Genomic DNA, 18,929 nt, shown 5'->3' with positions numbered 1-18,929 from the left:
CATGAAAACAGACTAAAGGGCATGTGTATGCATTCATGTATTAATTTACACTGTCCCTAGAAACTGTCACAAAGAAACAAGGAGAACCGTAAAAATGTTGGGCATGTAGTTTTTTTTTACTGAGTTGATTGAAGTAACTTTTTTGTAGTCTCAGACTCTAGTAAAGTTACTTGGGTGCTGCTTAGCTGGTAAACAAATCCTTTTTTCATTTATTGATTAGTTCCTAACCCATAAAATTGGACCGTGTAAGATTTCTTTCTTTTCTACTGCAATGGATTATACCCTAGCTCTGGACTAGATCCCTTTCCACTTGGCCTCAGGCTTCCCCCCTCTGTTTGATCTGCAGCGTCCAGAGCCTTTCTGACACAATACTTCCTGTCCAACTCCATCGAATTGAGTTTTCAGGATGACTTGCCTCAACTACATCATGTCCCTACTGAAAAAAATGATGGTTTGCTGATTCTTCATAAAATCCAAACTCCCAAATGTGACTCCAGCTGATATCTCATTCTTCTACACACAGACCCTGCAATCCAAGGAAAGCTACTCACCATCACTGAGCCTGATTGGAGAACTTTGCCTCCAGTCTTTGGAAGTGTTAGGCTTCCTTTAAGGTTCACCTCAGATGCAGTCTTCCAAATGATCTCCTTGATCAACAATTTTTGAAAAATACCTTACCTTTTCTGTAACTACTAGTAGTTAGCCTACAAAGTGACAACGATCAGGTGCCATGTGCTCCTGCGTTATAGATCCTGCAGAGCTGTTTTTTGTTTGTTTGTTTGTTTGCTTGCTTGCTTGTTTTTGTAATGCCTTTGTTCAATTGCTCTGTTCCCAAGGTAAAGTAGTGTCCAACACACAGTAGTTTGTCCACAAATTATTGTTAAACCAAAATATAAAGATGTCTGAAATCTTAGTAGTGAACATCAGTATTAACCCCCCAATCTAAGAAATAACTGGGTTTGTTGTTGTTGTTGTTTGTTTATTTGTTTTTATTTTTTGGTACCAAGGATTGAATCCAGGTGCACTTAACCACACCCCCAACCCTTTTTTGTATTTTATTTAGAGACAGGGTCTCACTGAATTGCTTAGGGCCTCACCTGTTGCTGAGGCTGGCTTTGAAATCATGATCCTCCTACCTCAGCTTCCTGAGCTGCTGGGATTACATGCATGTAACAACTCTCCCAGCAAATAACTATTTTTATGTTATTTATATGGACAGAATGACCCTTTATCTTTCCTCTTTCAATATGTCTCATTAATTAAAATATCATGGTGGTTTAAAATATCCTTGAGGTTTTCCTCAAGAACTAACTTCTTCTTATTTCCCATTCTTTATGCTGTGAATTTTCACATTATTGTCTGTTTTGTACATTCCAGGAAAACAAGCAGCCTATCTGTTTTAATTTTTTTTTTAAAAAAGAACCCTGCATGGGAGGATTTTAGAGCACCTCACCCAGCCCTGGCCCCCATTATACCAATGATAGGCAGTACGAGCACAGAGACCTGCTTGTGGGTCCCTGGGCGATCTGCTTCTGCCTACTGCAATACAGGACTTGAGCTGCAATAGGAATTTACCCCAGTTTTCTTAAGAGTCTCTAGCCAATATTATCTATGACATTTTTGAAAGGCTTAAGTGTAATAGACAGAAGTTAACTAGCATCTAGTCATGTCACTTCAGCAAAATCGTGTTAGTAGACCCATGGCCAGCAGGCTTGAAATGTTTACACGAGCGATTTCTCCCTCTGTGTGCCTTTTAGAGCTTTTCACAAAGGATTACTGGTGTCCTATTTATTCAAAGTGAAACCACAGCCTGAGGTTCTGGTAGTGGCCTGTGATCTCCCCCACCCCACCTCCTTCTGTTGGTTACCCCTCCTCCCTTCTTCCCTGTTCCCTCTGTCTGTCACCAGTTAGTGCCACACCACTCCAATTCCATGCAACTACCAATCCCATCATGCCCAGCAGGAAGCAAAGTTCAGACACTCTCCAGTGTTCTTATTTTTCTACAGAGATTACAGGGCTTGTGTGGTAAGAAGGTATAATAAACGAAACAACAATCTAAGTTTGTGAATTTTGAGAACAAGAGATTAAAAACAGTATCCTAGAGGGAAAAAAATTATTGCAATTGTATCAGGCCTTGAAAAAGAGATTGCCATTGTTATGGTGAGTATTGGGTAGCTTGACTCAGGGGACCAACAGGACAGATTCCTGAAGGATTGTAGACTTTCAGTCAAATGAGTACAATCTTTAGATTTTCAAATCTCTCTTTTGCGGTGAGTCCCTTACCTTCTGGGCTCCCACTGCCTTTGTTATTGACACAGCTGTGGGGTTCTCCACGCAGAAAAGGATCTCTGAAGCTTGCTCCAGGCCATGGTCCCTCCACCCACACACTTTCATAAAACATTCAGAATTCTCTGCTCAATTATATGTGCATATACCTCTGCACAGTAACTGTCCTAACCAGATGGCACCTCAAATAACCTCAATGGTGCTATTATGACAGACTGGGGACAAGGCACAGCAGGGGGCGGGGGCCAGCCAGGATTGTGTAAGTGGGTTTTGGCAATAGAGTTCTGGCCTGTCTTGAAGCCAAGAGTGATTATTACTACTTATGATTGCTATCATTTATTAAACTCCCACCAGGTGCCAGCTGCTTTATATATGAAATAATGATGAGAGGTAACATTTAATGAGTTGCTTATTATATGCTAGGTACTATTATGGATTCATTACATATATTTCCCTAACCAAACCCTCAACTACCCTAAGGGGTAGATTCTAATTCTTTAACATGAGGAAACTAGGGTGCAGACAGGTTCTATAACCTGCCAAGGGCACACCAGGTAAATAATGGAGCTGGAACACAACCTGGAAGCCCGACTCTAACAGCTACACCCTTGACCATTGTGTTCCATTATCTGCATTCTTCATCGGGTTTTAGTCATTATAACAACTCCACTTTCCTACCCAGTTCACAGATGAGGGAACTGAGGTTCAAAGATAGTCACTAATACAGCTAGTAGCTGGGGTTCTCCCCAGCCACAGGACTCCAAGTCTTGGCTCCTGGCTATAGAGCTCTATTAACCCAGAAACTTCAGTGGCTGCGTGGTGTTGAGCATGAGTAACATGCAGATTTTCCTCAAGAACTACCTTCTTCTTATTTCCCATTCTTTATTCCCTTTCTGTCTCTGAATTCTCATTGAGACCCATCTCCCCTTTCTACTCTCCCTCAACCCTCCCATCATAAGCCTCTCCTTTATCTCCTTCCCTGGGGTTGGGGGGTGGTTATAAGGGAGCTAACATTATCCCTTGTGGTTTTTCATAGTCTAATACAGTACTTTAGAATGCTGGTCTCAGCTGCTGAAAATGCAAATCGTAAGCCCCAGACATAGTGGTTCTGGTGGGTAGAGCTGGGCGAGAACCAGGGGTCTGTATTTTCAGTAAGCATGATTCAGATGAAGGTATTTAGCTGTATTTACTCTTGTTCCAGTGTGTCACTGTCCCCTGGCAATAGGTTTACATCATGGGGAGGTTTTTTTCAAGTGGAAATTTTGGGCCAGGGTAAATGAGATATTATAGAACTGAAAGGTTTTGTTTTCATCTTCTGCTATTATGTAGGCAGAATTTATGTAGAGATTTTATTTATATAGACTTTAAAGCAAAGGTCTTTCCAATACTCTTGTGTTAAATTTAAAGACTTGCTCTTAAAAAAAAAGAACAAAATTAAAACCTCAGATTTACTGCCACAAAACTTACTAAACCACAATTTTCTCCTTTTTGGTCATTGAATATATTCATACATCACACATGTGACATAAAAAGTGCTGGAGTTCATCCAGTTGTGCTGTTGATTTAAATCAGGCTTATTTTCCAGGTATTTCTCTTAGGATGACATAGAATTTTAAAGTCACAATTTCTTTACCAATGCTGTACAGGTTGTGTTTTGAACAAATTGAGCATATTTCTTTGAACATCCTTCCTATAATATTCAACACGAGGAGGCTAAACTCCTGATGATCAGAAAAATTTATAGAAGAAAAATATAAAGAAATATATAGAGAAAATAAAGAAATGATTCTTAAGGCTAAGGAGGTTGGACATTAAGCATTTTGAACTGTTAGACATACAAAGGATGAAGAGAATCACCCCAGGGGACTTAACAATGGGCAAGGACAGGCCATGGTGTCATAAATAAATTAAGCTAGAATAAATACTAATGTATATACCCTGCCTCTTTTATTTTAAGAGTGCAGAGCTTTCTGGCAAAATTCTGACTAGTAATAAATTCCCTTTGCTACCATGGTGACCTTACCATTTAAAATGTGCAGTTATTTTTTTCAGCCAACTTTGGATATGTTCTGAAGGTTTTATCTGAACTTCTTTCCCAGTTACTCCTCTGGTTGACATTTGCATAGTCATTTGCATAATGTTATTCCTGATAAAAGCTCTGGTTCTCTGAAGAAGAAAATTAGCAATTATTATTTTGCCACAGAATGAATGATAGCATAGGATGTTAGTTACCAACCTCGTTTAAAAACTTTTGAAACAGGGCAAAAAAATAATATGAAGACATATAGGATTAAAAAATTACCATCCCATCAAACTCAGCCCAGGCTTCTCATTCAGTGATTAAGGGTGTCCGTGGAAGGTCTGGAGGGAGGGGTAGATGGGCCAAGTTGTCAGTTGCTAGCAAGGCAAGGAGAAGAGGCAAATTATTCCAAGCAAACCATTTAATGAGGGCTTTGTTAGCATGGAGGGCTGCAGAGCTGGATGACAGCTGGCACTTAAGAGTCTCATCATTAAGGCAACATAATTCTGTCCATCTGCAAGCTCGGAAAAGGGGGCAGTAATGGTTCACTCTAGCCCAGAGCCACACTTGGCTTTAATTATGACTTTCCCTTATTGAAAGACACCATCTACATATATATGCTGCTTACACCCATGGGGGCACCATTTTGGTTTCAAGCTAAGAAAGAATGTTTTATAATCGCAACACTTCTTTTAAATGCTCCACATCTTCTCGCAGCCATTAGGGAAAGCCTGTTCCTGAGAAAGAAGTGCCCAGCTGCGCTTCCTCCCCAGGGTCTGGTGACAACACATCAAGTCACATCATTAGCAGGATGCCACAGACGGTGGAGTGAGCAGGAGGGCTTCCAGCAAAAGCTGAACCGAGTCGTCTCACACATCCAAAATATTAAACAACCTCAGCAGCCCCAGGGGTTTGAAAAGGCCAAGGGTCACAACACTGATTTATTTGTGGGATAATAGCAACCCTTTAATAAGAGGACCCCTAAAATATATTCAAATTTTGTCTTGAAGTTATAGAGCCCTCAGAAAATTAAAAAAAAAAAACAAACACTGTAATTTCATTACCCAGAGATAAATAATAATACCCTTAGAATGATGGTCTTTATCCTATATTATTTGTTTTTATATCTGTGTATATGCGTGTGTGTTTGTGTTTGCATATGTGTGTAAGAGTGTGTGTATTTATGTTTGTTGATTGTGATACTGGCCTATAATCTCATTTTTCCTCATTATAATATTCTGCCAATACATGTTCCTTGTTGTTCAACATTTGACTCTACAACATTATATAACATTATTTGTTTTTCTTACAACATAATTCTAATGGCTATCTAGTATTTCACTTTAAGAGTATACTGTCTTCTTTATTTCATTGTGGGGAGGGGGCAGTGCTGGGGATTGAACCCAGGTCCTCTTGTATACTAGGTAAGCATTCTGCCACTGAGATACATCCCCAGCCCTGTACTGTCTTTTATTCAATCTGTCTCGTAACATTGGACTTTTAGATTTTTTCAGTTATTTTTTGCTATTATGCAAATACTTTCTTTTTTTCTTTTTAATGCAAAGTTTTTTGTTCATTTTGCTTTTATTGGAGCGTAACAGTTATATATATCATACGAGTTTAATTTACTTCATTTCAGTCCTCAGTGCCCTGCCCCCTTTCCCGACTCCACTTTCCTTTATTCTACTGGTCTTCCTTTCACTCATTTATTTTTTTTATTTTATTTTTTAAAGAGAGAGAGAGAGAGAGAGAGAATTTTTTAATTTTTTTTTTTTTTTAGTTTTCATCGGACACAACATCTTTGTTTGTATGTGGTGCTAAGGATCGAATCCGGGCCGCATGCATGCCAGGCAAGCCGCTACCACTTGAGCCACATCCCCAGCCCTCTCATTTATTTTTAATTAGTGCTTTATAGATACACATAAGGGAGGATTTCACTGTGTTGTGTTTTTGCATGCACATACATAGTGTAGTTTTCATTCTGCATTTCCTCTTCTTCCTTGCCCTCCTCTCCTCCCTCTCAATCTCCTTCTACTCCATTGATCTTCCCTATATCTTTATGATATCAATCCCCTCCACTGTCTTTTCCCCCCTACTTTATTCTAGTTCTGCATATGAGAGAGAGAATTCAACCCTTAACTTTCTGAGTCTGGCTTACTTCACTTGCCATGATATTCTCCAGTTCCATCCACTTACTGGCAAATGGCATAATTTCTTTTTTTAATGGTTGAACAAAACTCCATTGTGTAATAGTACACATTTTCATATTCCATTCATCTACGGGTGGTCACCTGAACTGGTTTCATATCCTGACTATAGAGAGTTGCATTGCTATAAACATTGATGTGGCTATATCAGTAGAGTATGCTGATTTTATTTCTTTTAGATAAATACTGTGGAGTGGGATAGTTGGGTCATATGGTAGTTCCATTCCTAGTTCTTTGAGAAGTCTCCATACCATTTTCCACAGTGGCTGTGCTAATTTTCAGTCCCACCAACAATGTAACAGAGTTCCTTTTCCCCCACATCCTCACTAGCATTTATTATTATCTGAATTCTTGATAATTGCCATTCTGACTGCAGTGAAATGAAATCTCAGTGAAGTTTTGATTTGCATTTCCCTGATTGCTAAGGATGTTGAACATTTTTTCAAATATTTGTGGGCCATTTGTGCTTCTTCATTTGAGAATTGTCTAGTTATTTTGCCCATTTATTGATTGGGTTATTTTCTTGGTACAAATCCTTTCCTAAACATAAAAAGAAGTGATCAAACATCTATATAATAGTCATATTTGTAGTAGTTCATTGACAGAAGAGATTTCTAGAAGCAAAAACTACTATTAATTTGGTAATACTTTTCAATGGATTTGTATTTTATTGATCACAATAGCATCAACACATTGACCATCAGTCATAATATACATGGAACAATTTCAGTACCCATAAAATTCCCTCACAGTCTGTAAAGTCACAGAGACTCTGTGGGGGTCTTCAGCCCACAGGTGGAAAATATTTAGTTTTAAAACTCATCTGGGAGGGATGTACTAGGTGTCAGTACAGAGAAGCGGGTATTAACATTTCTTCATATATTAGAACCACGGAGACATCAGTCCCTTAGTATAGAAGGTAGGTATGGATTTGTCAGTGATCTTGGTTTATGTGATGTTTAAGCAAATTCCACAAGCCTCAGAGTTAGAAGTTGCCATTTCAAATTGCATATGTTTGACATAAAGGTCCTGTGAAAGAAGGAAAAGGGGAAGTAGACGTTTAGCCGTGCTCAGTCGAGTGCTCCATTGCTGTGGCCCTGTATGTCATCAGAGCCCAGGCTTCTGTTTGTGTTAACAGGTGATATTCAAGACCAATGTAGTACAAAAAAAAAAAAAACTAGAATTTTCATTCACTAGAAAAATTCATCTATAACCAACTTTAAAAAGAAAAAAAAAGAAACATAGGAAAAGAAATAAACTAGTCTCACAGCATAAGGCAAACTCTTAACCCATGTCTTCACTCTTCCTTCCAAAAGCCAAGGAGCAATCAGAAGATAGAAAAAAGCAGAGTTTGAAGAAGGTAAACCACACCTCTGTTTTATTTGTCCACATTAAAAAGAAAAAAAAAAAACAGATCAATACATGTTTTTTGAGGTTTTAGCTCATTTCTTGCAATTTTACTATTTAAAATTCAAAAGGTGAAATATGGCTATTTCAGCAGGTAGCCATTTGTAGATAGACAATAAAAATTCAATACTTGTCCAAACCTACTCAAATGAATGAAACAAACTGTATAAATATCTTCCATAATCACCCAAAGTAGAGAGCCTATAAAATTTCATCATGTTTTTTTTTTAAACAGGAATAGGATATAACTCATAAAAACAATTTTAAGAATTCAACTTTAAATAGAATACATTTTCAAAAACATGGAAATAAACACATAAAACTATGCTCAGCATCATTGCATTTACTTTTGGTTATATCATGGTAAACCGGATGTCAGCTGATACCTCTTAGCCTTAAGATTTAGATAAAATTGTTTTTGCTCCTTTCCAAATCCCATAAGGAGTTTGAAGCCATCTTCACAGTTTCTGCTCATTCTGGGGTGTACTTTGCCACAGTCACTTTTGATGACAGATTTCCTCTTCTGTTAAACACAATCTCACACAAAGGTCACCACCTGTGGTTCTTTCCTTCCCCACACTGAGCCTGATGTGGAATTCAGCCATTTCCATTTTCTCCAAACACTCACTTGATGCATTAGGGTGGGAGGGAAGACAACACGGATTTGGAGTGACCAGAGGGCTTATGTATCAACAACACAAGTTCAAATGAAGTTGTTTATGGAAGTCCTTTGACTGTCCTGCTATAGGAAGTTCTTATATTTAACTGCCCTGCAGTTGTGCTCTTTTCTCATTTACTCTCTTTTCTCCCCTCTCTTCTCTTCCCAAAGCTGCTGTTTCAGTCAGCTCCCCCTCCCCCATGTGATGAAAAGACTTGACCAGAACAATTGTAGAGGAGGAAAGCTTTTTTGAGGGCTCACGGTTTCAGAGGTCTCAGTCTATGACAGCAGGCTCTATTCCTCGGAGCCTGAAGTGAGAAAGAACAACAAGGCAGAAGAGTGTAGCAGAGGGAAGCAGCTTCTCATGATGATCAGGAAGCGGAGAGAGACTCCACTCACCAGCTACAAAATATATACCCCAAAGCCATGCCCTCAATGACCCACTTCCTCTATCCACACCCACCTGCCTCAAGTTACCACTCAGTTAATCCCATCCAAAGATTAATTCATTAATTGGGTAAAGGTTCTCACCATCCAATCATCTCCCCTCTGAACCTTCTTGCACTGTCTCACATATAAGCTTTTGGGGGACAGGTCATATCCAAACCATACCAGCCAACAGTCCTGCTCATTTCACAAGGAGGACAATTTCACTGTCTTCATTCTAAATGTGCCCTGGAGCCTTATTGTCTTCTGGATGAGAGACTTACTAAGCACTTTCTTTTTTTTTTTTTTTTGAATTTTTATTGTGGGTTGTTCAAAACATTACTAAATTTCTTGACATATTCATATTTCCACACTTTGATTCAAGTGGGTTATGAACTCCCATCCTTCACCCCATACACAGATTGCAGAATCACATCAGTTACACATCCATTGATTTACAAATTGCCATACTANCTTTCTTAAATAACTACCACTACAATTTCATTCTCTGTGTGTGTGTGTGTGTGTGTGTGTATGTGTGTGGGTGTGTGAGATGTATACATGCACAGATAGTCTGGTAAATATTAAAGTTGTCTTATTATATAAACTTACTTTCATAGTCAGAGAACATTATTTAAAGTGCATATTTTGCAATAAAGGCTTCATGGGCTTTTTTCTCTTCAGTGCTCTGGAAACTGTTGGCAAAATTGCTTGGGGAAGGGCCATTGTTAGACTGAATGTAAAATGACAGTAATAAACACTGGTTATTTGCCATAATTCCCTAATGTCAAGAGGACTGAACTCTTACAGGTTTCTTTCTTCTCCTTCAGAGGTATTTTACTCAAAGTTCCTAAAGGTGTTAGATGTGGTTATTTCTGCCAAATTACATTCCAAATGGTTGAGATGGGGTCTGGACTAAAAATAGGATCCTTCAAAGAAATGGCTTTCAAAAAAGAAAACCCATGCACATGTTCTCACATATTCCAAACCATATGTCATAGGCACTTTTGGTTACTCACACATCAGCCATTTTCCCTCCCACTTTTTAAGAGATGACAGCAGAGCCCTGCTTCAATCCTGAGGGTATGCCTCTTCCACATGATTCAATGTGGTACAATTTTCCTTGCCAGTGCAGTTCAGCATGGGTCAGCAATCTGGTACTAGCCAAGAAACCATGAGGAAATATCTGCTCAGGGTCTTGGAAAGTGGTTCTTTTACTTTGAAGAGAAAAAGAGCCCAAAGAAGAGAGAGCCTTTCCTCTGCTGGATGTTTTCATGTCTGCACATGACACCTGGAGATGCAGCAGCCTTCTTGTGACTAAGAGTACAGCAAGCTAGAGGTTGAAACTGACAGGGCAAAATGGCAACATGGAAACAAAAAGTTCTGCATCCTGGATGACATTCGTTTACTTCTGAATTGACCAACCTCGGCACTTATTTTTTTCTGAGAAAATAATTGTTTTCTTTAAGCCAGTTGAGTTTGGATTTTCTTTCTTTCTTTTCTTTTTTTTTTTGGGGGGGGGTTTCTCCTGCCAAAGTCATCCTGATATGCTGTGTTCAAGCCCACTGACTAACACTCAACCTCTTTAAACACTGTTTCACACTTTTGCAGTGTAAGTCACTATCTCAGAGGGTCTCATTTCCATCTATGTGCTTAAAGACACATAGCCTCATTCACAACCATAGCTCTGTGTTTATATTGCCTTTCTGGCAATTAATAGCAGCTATTTCTGCTCAGAAAAAAAATTAGTACTGGACACTATGGTTTTGATTTGTTTTTTCTTCATTATACCAAAGAGTCTTGGGAAGCAGAAGGGTCTATATCTGTGATAAGGAGGTCACATCACCCGGACGGCTCCTCTTCACCCAGAAGTGAATTTATGGGGAAAGGAAACTCCAAGGCAATCAGGAGTCCACAGTTAGATGAAGGTCACTAGCAGCCTTTGTTTATTCTGTCTCCTGTATGATGATCTAAATTTGGTTTGAATATAACAGAAGGACATTTTATACAAAATTGACAAATAGGCCATGGTACATACATAAAAGACTGAATTGTTTCAAAAGAGCCTCTATTACCACCCGTTCTTGCTGTACAGCCCCAGGGGTTTCCGGCTGAGTAACGCAGCTTTGTCGTGTCATGTTCATGCTGGTTTATAATATCTATCTCTCTAGCAACCATGGGGTGGGTGTGGCTAGAAGCCCCCATCATGGAGTCACAGTGACAGAAGGCAGCCTTCTCTGCCTCACAACAGCTGGGTCCCAACCTCTCTCTTGTGGCATGAGCCATGTCGTCTCTTTACTATTAATCAAAAATATTGTATGTTTTAAAGTTTAATTTTCACTTACAAATAATGAAAAAATATGATTCACCCACATTATTTATAAGCCATTATCCTCCCAAATATACAGAAGAAAACAATCTTATGGATTATTTACATATCTCTCAGCTCATCTTCCAAAGGCCAAAATTTGGGAGAGCAATTTTAATGTGTGTCCTGTTATTCTTTGTTCCTAGGTCTCCATTTCAAATCATTGGCATTAATCCAATTTAAGGCTCAGCAACTGGTGGTGTGAACTTAAGCAAGCAACTTAAGCTCTTTAAGCCTTGATATCCTAGTAAAATTAGATAATTTTATTGCCAAGGGTCGGTGAGATAAGGTGCAGTAAGTGAAGTTGGCTTAACGTTTGGCAAGAAGCAAGTGATCAATAAATGTTAACTATTGTGTGAAAAGTCATTGTCACTAACAATTCTGCAAAAGTTTGGCAAAAGAAACATAAATTTGGTTTTGTCATAGTCTCCTTTACCTTACTTAACCATAACATAAAGATGAAATTCATCCTCGTGTTGAAGAACTAAATTAAAACTCATGCTTAGTCTCTAAGCACTAGATTTGGCAAGACAGAATTTTCATACGATAAAGCATTAGATTAAAAGGTTATGTCAAAATACTTGCCGGATTCAGAAAATTAAAGCAAGCATTTTCTTTGATAGTTTCAACAATGCTTCCTTTTCTTGTGCCAAGAAAGACAATGGAGAGACAAGGAAACCAGAAGTTCCCACAGTTTCACTCTCTCCTAAATACTGTCCAACCTAGAGATGAAATTAATTCCACAAGGGGGAGACAGGTTCATGCTGAATTTCCTCGGGAAAAGCCACAAAAGAAAAACCAGGATAAAAATAAAACTAAGATTCTGTTCAAGGACTTCTTGAAATTTCCAAAGACATTTTAAGGTGAGTCGTTTTGTAAAGGAGGTTAGTTTGTTTTCTTTTCCTTTACATCTCACCTTCTCATGGGCCGTTAGAGGAAAGGGTTCTGTGTAGATGAACACAGAAATTGCACCTGGCTCCCAAGTAGACCTTTTACCAAAGACCACAGCCATCTTCCAACATGGCCTGTGACTCCCCTAGTCCCTTCAATCTACTCTTTTGGCTGGCAACCAGCTTCCAGTCCTCTCTGTCACCACCCATTCTTCAGGTCTTCTCTTGTGTGTGTTTTCCACCACTCACTGTGGGCTCCCAACTGGCAAAACGAATGAGAAGACCCAGAGCATGGGAGGTGGAGGAGAGACGCGAATGCCAGGAGATGAGCAGTGACACCAGTCGTGGCTCCCACGTTTGGCCTGTCTCCCCAACAGCTGAAAGTTGCTTTGTTTCTGCATGTCAGAGTGGGCTTCCCCAACATGGGGAAGGATCTGTTTTTGGTTCATTCCCACAGTTCCCAGAAAGCTGCCTGCTACAAGCCACTGCAGCGTATGCCTCTCTCTACAGAAGAACAAGATCGTGTCTTCAGGAAGAATCTTCCTGACCACTTCCTACCCGTGGGACTTTGCCTCAGTCTCACTGTCTGTTATGTGGGCATGATAACAATCTGCAGAGCATCACAGGATTAAACAAGGTCAGGCAAGTTAGTGAATTTTAAATTATGCCTTGAGGAGCCTGAGGGTCTGGAGGACATATCTAAGAGACCACTATGGAAATGTGGAGGGGGGATCCAGGAAGCAGATACCTCTCTCTCTCTCTCTCTCTCTCTCTTTCACACACACACACACACACACACACACACACATACTTCAATCAGAATGAATAGCTGGTTGGCCTTGCACAGAAGAGCTTGACCCTCTCTGCCTGAGTATCCTCCTCTTCTTCATGTGTTCCCTATCCATGTGCTTTAGGGCTGAGGTTTCTAACCACTAATCTTATGCGCCATTTTTAAACCGGGCTTCCCCAAAGCTGCACTGAGGTTTAGGTCCCCCAGTATCATGCCCACACTGCCCCCACCCCTAAGGGCAGCTCTACTTTCATCTGTGTTTTATAATATAATGTCAAGCTAGGAAACATTAGGGAGGGCCTGCTGCTTTCTGACAGTCTGAGAAACCCCTGACAGAAGGCATCTGTAAACACTCAGACAAGCAGCAGAGATGGGGCATTATGCCCAAAAGGCACAGGGACTGTGAGCAAGTATTGGGTGGGTCAGGGGCTGCCTCGACTGTACTCGCCTGGCTAGCACAGAGGCTCTAAATACTTCTCAATAATCAGCATTTGCCAATCTCCTGAGACTGTTCTTTCTTGGCTTCTGCCAGCTTCAACTAGAAGGAAGCTGTTAGGGTTGAGCCAGAATATCACAAGTAGTGGCGGCGGCAGCATAAGGAAGGGCAGATGCAGAAGCCCTCGAAAGTGCAGAGGGCAGCTGCCCCCCACAGCCAGCCCTGATTCTGAAAGTGCATACAGCCAGCTGGTGTGAATGGTGGATGCCACTGTGCCATGTGAATGACAAAGAAGACATGGCACTCATATATGCCACATGTTACCAGGAGAGTGTCTAGATCAGTGGGTACGACTTAGTACAGTAAAACCTACCCTATTCTTATTGAGTAGCAATTTGTTTTATTTTTTGCCTCTTCTATTTGTAAGTTTTCTGTGGTTTATTTAAATTTGACTTAAAAATACATCACAATAGCCAAAAAGCATAAACAAACCAAGGTGTCCATCAACGGATGAATGGATGAACAAAATGGGATAAATACATGCAATGGGATATTGTTCATCTTTTAAAAAGAAGGAAATCTGACATGGTACAGAATGGATGAACCTTGAAGACATTATGCTAAGAGAATAAGGCAGAAACAAAAGAACACATACAGGATGATTCCACTTATATTCAGTCCTAGAGTCATCAGATTTATAAGAGACAGAAAGTAGATGGTGGTTGCTAGGGTCTGAGCGGGGGAAGAATGGGATGTTAGTGTTTAATTGTTGCAGTTGCAGTTTAGGAAAATGGTGAACATTCTGGAAATGGATGATGGTGATAGCTGCACAATGATGTGAACCATACATTTAAAAGTGACTAAAATGGCAAACTTTATGTTATATGTATTTTACCAAAATACATTTTTAATATTTAATTATGACATATTTCAAACATACAAAAAAGTTCATAATTTTAACAGCCACTTGTGTAAACTCCTGGGTTTAACTAATGCTTACAGTTTGCCACGATTCCTTCTTCCTCCTTCTCTTTTTATCCTTCTCCTTTTCCTCCTCCTCCTTCCTCCCCTTCCTGCTCTTCTCCCTCCTCCTCCTCCTCCTTTTTTGTTTGTTTTTAAGTCCTGGGATTGAACCCAGGAGCACTCTATTACTGAACTACATCCCCAGCCTTTTGTCTTTCTTTCTTTTTTTCTTTCTTTTTGAGACAGGGTCTCACTAGATTGCCCCGGCTGTCCTCAGACTTGTGATTCTCCTGTCTTCACCTCCTGAGTTGCTGGGATTATAGGCATGCTCCATCGCTCCTGGCTTCTTTTTCTTTTTCTTTCTTTCTTGCCATTTATTTATTTATTTAATTTTAGGAAGTAAATCATCCCAGATGTAGCTACACCTTCTCTACTCACTCTATCCATTTCACTCCCTCTCTCTCCTCCTTCCCATTATATTTTAGCATTTTACTATATAATAACATATAATAGTTTTTATGTGATATTTAAATCAGGCAAAGGATAAAGTGTTTTGATCCCGACATTTTTGAAGCTTCTTCCACATCGACCTATGTAATCCATTCATTTTTTTAAATTGTTCTAATTAGTTATACATGACGGTAGAATGCATTTTGACACATTATACATAAATGGAGGATAACTTCTCATTCTTCTGATTGTACATGATGTAGAATTACACAAGTCATAGCACATAGGGTAATAATATCTGATTCATTCTACTATCATTCCTACCCACATACCTGCTCCCCTCCTTTCACTCCCCTCTGTCTAGTCCAAAATACCTCTATTTTCCCCTCCTCCCTTATTGTAGATTAGAATCGCATATCAGAGAAAACATTCAGCCTTTTAAGCCATTCATTTTTAACTCCAGAGTCTTATTCCATCATTTGAATCCCTCACTAAAGCAATCTTTAGGTTGCTTCCACTTTTTGTCTATTACTGCCACTGTGGCAGAGAATACCCTAGGCATGTCACCTGGTATTCGTATAAGTTATTCTGGTGCACAGTCCTGACATGGAACTTTTGGTTGTAGGAGATGCACATTTTCCTCTCCATTGGAGATTGTCAAGTTGATCTCCAAAGTATACAGTCTGAATTCCCATCTTCACTGAAAAAGATCTCTCATTTCTGCCCTACCATTACCAAACTATTTTTAAAAAATTTTTCCACCAGACTAATGAGTATGAAATAATATCTCATTATGAGGTTAATCTGCATTTCTCCTCAATTAATGAGATTAAGCATGTTTTCACAAGTTTACCAGATAGTCTAGATTCTCCTTTGATAACTCACTTACTTCCTATACTGTAATTTCCAGAAAGGCAAGTACAACCAGTATTATTCATAGTCATATACTCATTACCCAGCACAGTGCCTGGCACATAATAGGTAGGCACATTTGCTGCTGAATGACAAAATGAACTTCCTGGCACTCTGATAGGCGCTAGGTAAATGGTTATTTTTAAAATTATAAAATTTGTAAAAAAAAAAAAAAAGTTGGTGAAGAGTGTTACTGTCAGGCACATACTGCACACCTACAATCCAGGGTACTCAGAAGGCTGAGGCAGGAAGATGGCCAAGTGTGAGGCTAGCCTGGGTAACATAGCAAGATCCTATCTCAAAAAGGGCTGAGGTTGTGGCTTAGTGGTAGGATGACTCTGAGATCAATCCCCAGTACACCATGCACGCATACACACACACACACACACACTGTAATGATAATGGGTGCCATAATTTCTCCTGACTTTGGAGTTCATGGAGGTTAAATAATTTCCCCAGGACACATAGTTAATAAGTGAGGGAACCCGGACTCAAACCCTGGCCTATCTTCATGCTAGAATGTCCCCCGTTCCCTCAGAACTCAGCCAGAAGACAGAAGAACAATGAACCAATGCAGTAAGGATCCTTAATGCTGTTAAAGATTCTTTGTTTTAACTTAGTTATTTTATCTTGATTAAATCTCCCAAGAAAATAAAAATGTGTTTCAAAGTCTAAAAGCACATTTGCCTTTGGAAAACATCAAAGGATTTTATTAATCTGGAGCCCCTATATCAGAAGGAAATAAATACTCTCCTATTGGAAACAAAAGCTGGTGCCAGCTGGTGCTGCTTCCAGATCGTTTATATCTGCAGCCCATACTTCTCACACACAGTGTAACCTTACACACCCAACTGCCTATGACATAGCTCTTCTTGATGTCCCAAAGGCATCTCGATCTTGCCTCTGCAAAACTGAACTTCAGTCACCACCTCCCCCAAATCTGTTCCACCCCCAGCCTTCCCAACCCAGTTGATGACAGCTCCATCCTTCCAGTTGCTCAGATCAAAAAACCGAGGAATCATTTTCCCTACGCTCTCTCCCAGCTCATAGCTATCTCCTCAGCCAACCAGGATGGCTCTGCCTTCACAATATGAAAGCACCCTCAAGCTCAGGCTCTCCACTGTACTGCTCAGCTCCCCTCACCTTTGACTCTGGCCCCTGTTTTGTTTTTTGACCATTTGTCTACTCATAACACAGCAGTCTGGGATCCTCTTAAAATCCAAATCTTGTGTTTCCTCTGCTCAAAGGCCTACAATGTCATTCCATTGCGTTTGGTCTAAAAACTGGAGTCCTGGTAGCAGTGCACACCTGTGATCCCAGCTACTCGGGAGGCTGAGGCAGGAGGATCACTTGAGCCCAGGAGCTGGGGACCAGCCTGGGTAACATAGTGAGAACCTGTCTCTAAAAAAGAGGAAAGAAGGAAGGGAGGGAGGGAGGGAGAGAGGGAGGAAGGAAGGAAGGAAGGAAGGAAGGAAGGAAGGAAGGAAGGAAGGAAGGGGTGAGCCAGAGTCCTTAACATGACCACTGGCCCACATGATCTAGTTCCCTGTTCATTCCAGGAGCTCATTTCCTCTGCTCCTCCCCGACACGGTCCTCTTCAGCCACACTGGCCTCCCTGCTTCCTCTGCACATTCCAGGAGAATCCTGCTTTGGGGCCTTCAAAACAGCATGAGAGCTGATCCCCAGATAGTCACATGGCTCCTTCTCTCCTCCCTCAAGTGTTTGGCAAGATCTCACTTTTCCAAGAAGCCCATTCTAAGCACCTACTCAAAGACAATTTGACTCCTGCTCTGTCCTAACTGTATACTCCCAGACCCCTGCTCTAATTTCTCTCTTTTCCTCATCATTAATCATATTTCAGCATGATATATCTTAATACTATGTATTTAATTAATAATGCCCATCTCCCTTGATGAAATATAAGCTCCTATGGGCAGGAATAATTTTTTATTTATTTTCTGATGTATCTCAGGCAACTAGAACAGCATCTGGCATAAATTTAGCATCCCATCTATTTGGGCATTTCCTCTCATCTCTTTCTAAGAAAAAAAATCTTCAGGTTCTTGTTTGTTTTGGGTACTAGGATTGAACCCCGGCATGCTTTACCACTGGGTTGTATCCCCAGTTCTTTTGATTTTTTTTTTTTAATTTTGAGAGAGGGACTCACTAAGTTGCTGAGGGTTTTACTAAGATGTTAAGGCTGGAACTTCAGATCCTCTCTGGATCCTTCTGCCTCAGCCTCCTGAGTCTCTGGGGTTATAGGAATATGCTGCCATGCCCAGCAAAACTCAGTTTTGATGGAGAGAATAAACTAGTCCTAGAGGATGGATGAAAGACATTCCTTATTCATCATTCATAGTGTGCACGTGGCCCCACTTTGGGAATTTAAAGATTCCATTCCACAGACAGATGCAGCTGGGATGTCAATCTACCTTGGTTTGATCTGGCAGATGTAAAGGAGTTGGGCTCTATGAATGATCACCAGGCTGACGGGGATGAAATGCTCTGCTACCTCAGGACCAGCTGTAGGGGCTTCTGGTGTAACTCAGCTGCAGAAGCCAGAAGGTAGGTGGCATATCTCAGGTTTATGTTTCATCCACAGCAGCCCTGTGCTTTGCTTGGGCATTGTCCCTAATGGCATTGTACCCAACTCTGCTAGAAAAAATGATTTTTCTGGCTTTCTAAGACATTCTGTCAACTATTTACTATACTTGAAGACATCCTTTTCTTCTTAAATTAACTAGAGTAAATTTAGATGTCTACATCAAGAAATGTCACTGACACAGGCTTTTTTTTTTTTTTCTCTCCCAACTACTTTTCTCCTTTGAGTGCTGTTTGGTAAAGATGTAATACCAGTGTTGTAGCAGCATCTTGTAGCCATGAGGTAACGTAATGTGCTTGAAGAAGATTAAGACCCTGAGGTTAGTGTCACTGAGGACAATGTAAGTTATCAGATCAACCCTGAGATTCATGACCTTCAGACCTCTCACAACACGAAAATCAAGAGTCATAGAGATTTAGTAAATTGTTGGTATATTTTCTGGTACTTTTAGTTGAACACATGAAGTTGTAAGTTGCACTTAGTTCTTTAGTCCTATTAAAGATCTTCATGTACT

At 40.1% G+C, this 18,929-nt stretch overlaps 1 long non-coding RNA gene across 3 annotated transcripts in view; it reads right to left on the bottom strand.

The window, feature by feature from the left end:
* The window catches only part of LOC125618161, a 153,460-nt gene that overhangs the window by 92,951 nt on the left and 41,580 nt on the right, over positions 1-18,929 (bottom strand). For all 3 annotated transcript variants that reach the window (XR_007349410.1, XR_007349408.1, XR_007349409.1), the window contains exon 3: positions 4,310-4,452. This is a non-coding gene — a long non-coding RNA (uncharacterized LOC125618161). The remainder of the gene's footprint in view (positions 1-4,309; positions 4,453-18,929) is intronic.

This window comes from Marmota marmota, unplaced genomic scaffold (genome assembly GCF_001458135.2).
Source record: "Marmota marmota marmota unplaced genomic scaffold, marMar, whole genome shotgun sequence".
Taxonomy (NCBI): domain Eukaryota; kingdom Metazoa; phylum Chordata; class Mammalia; order Rodentia; family Sciuridae; genus Marmota; species Marmota marmota.
Note: the sequence above shows the minus strand (reverse complement) of the source record. Positions and strands in the feature narration are given on the sequence as shown.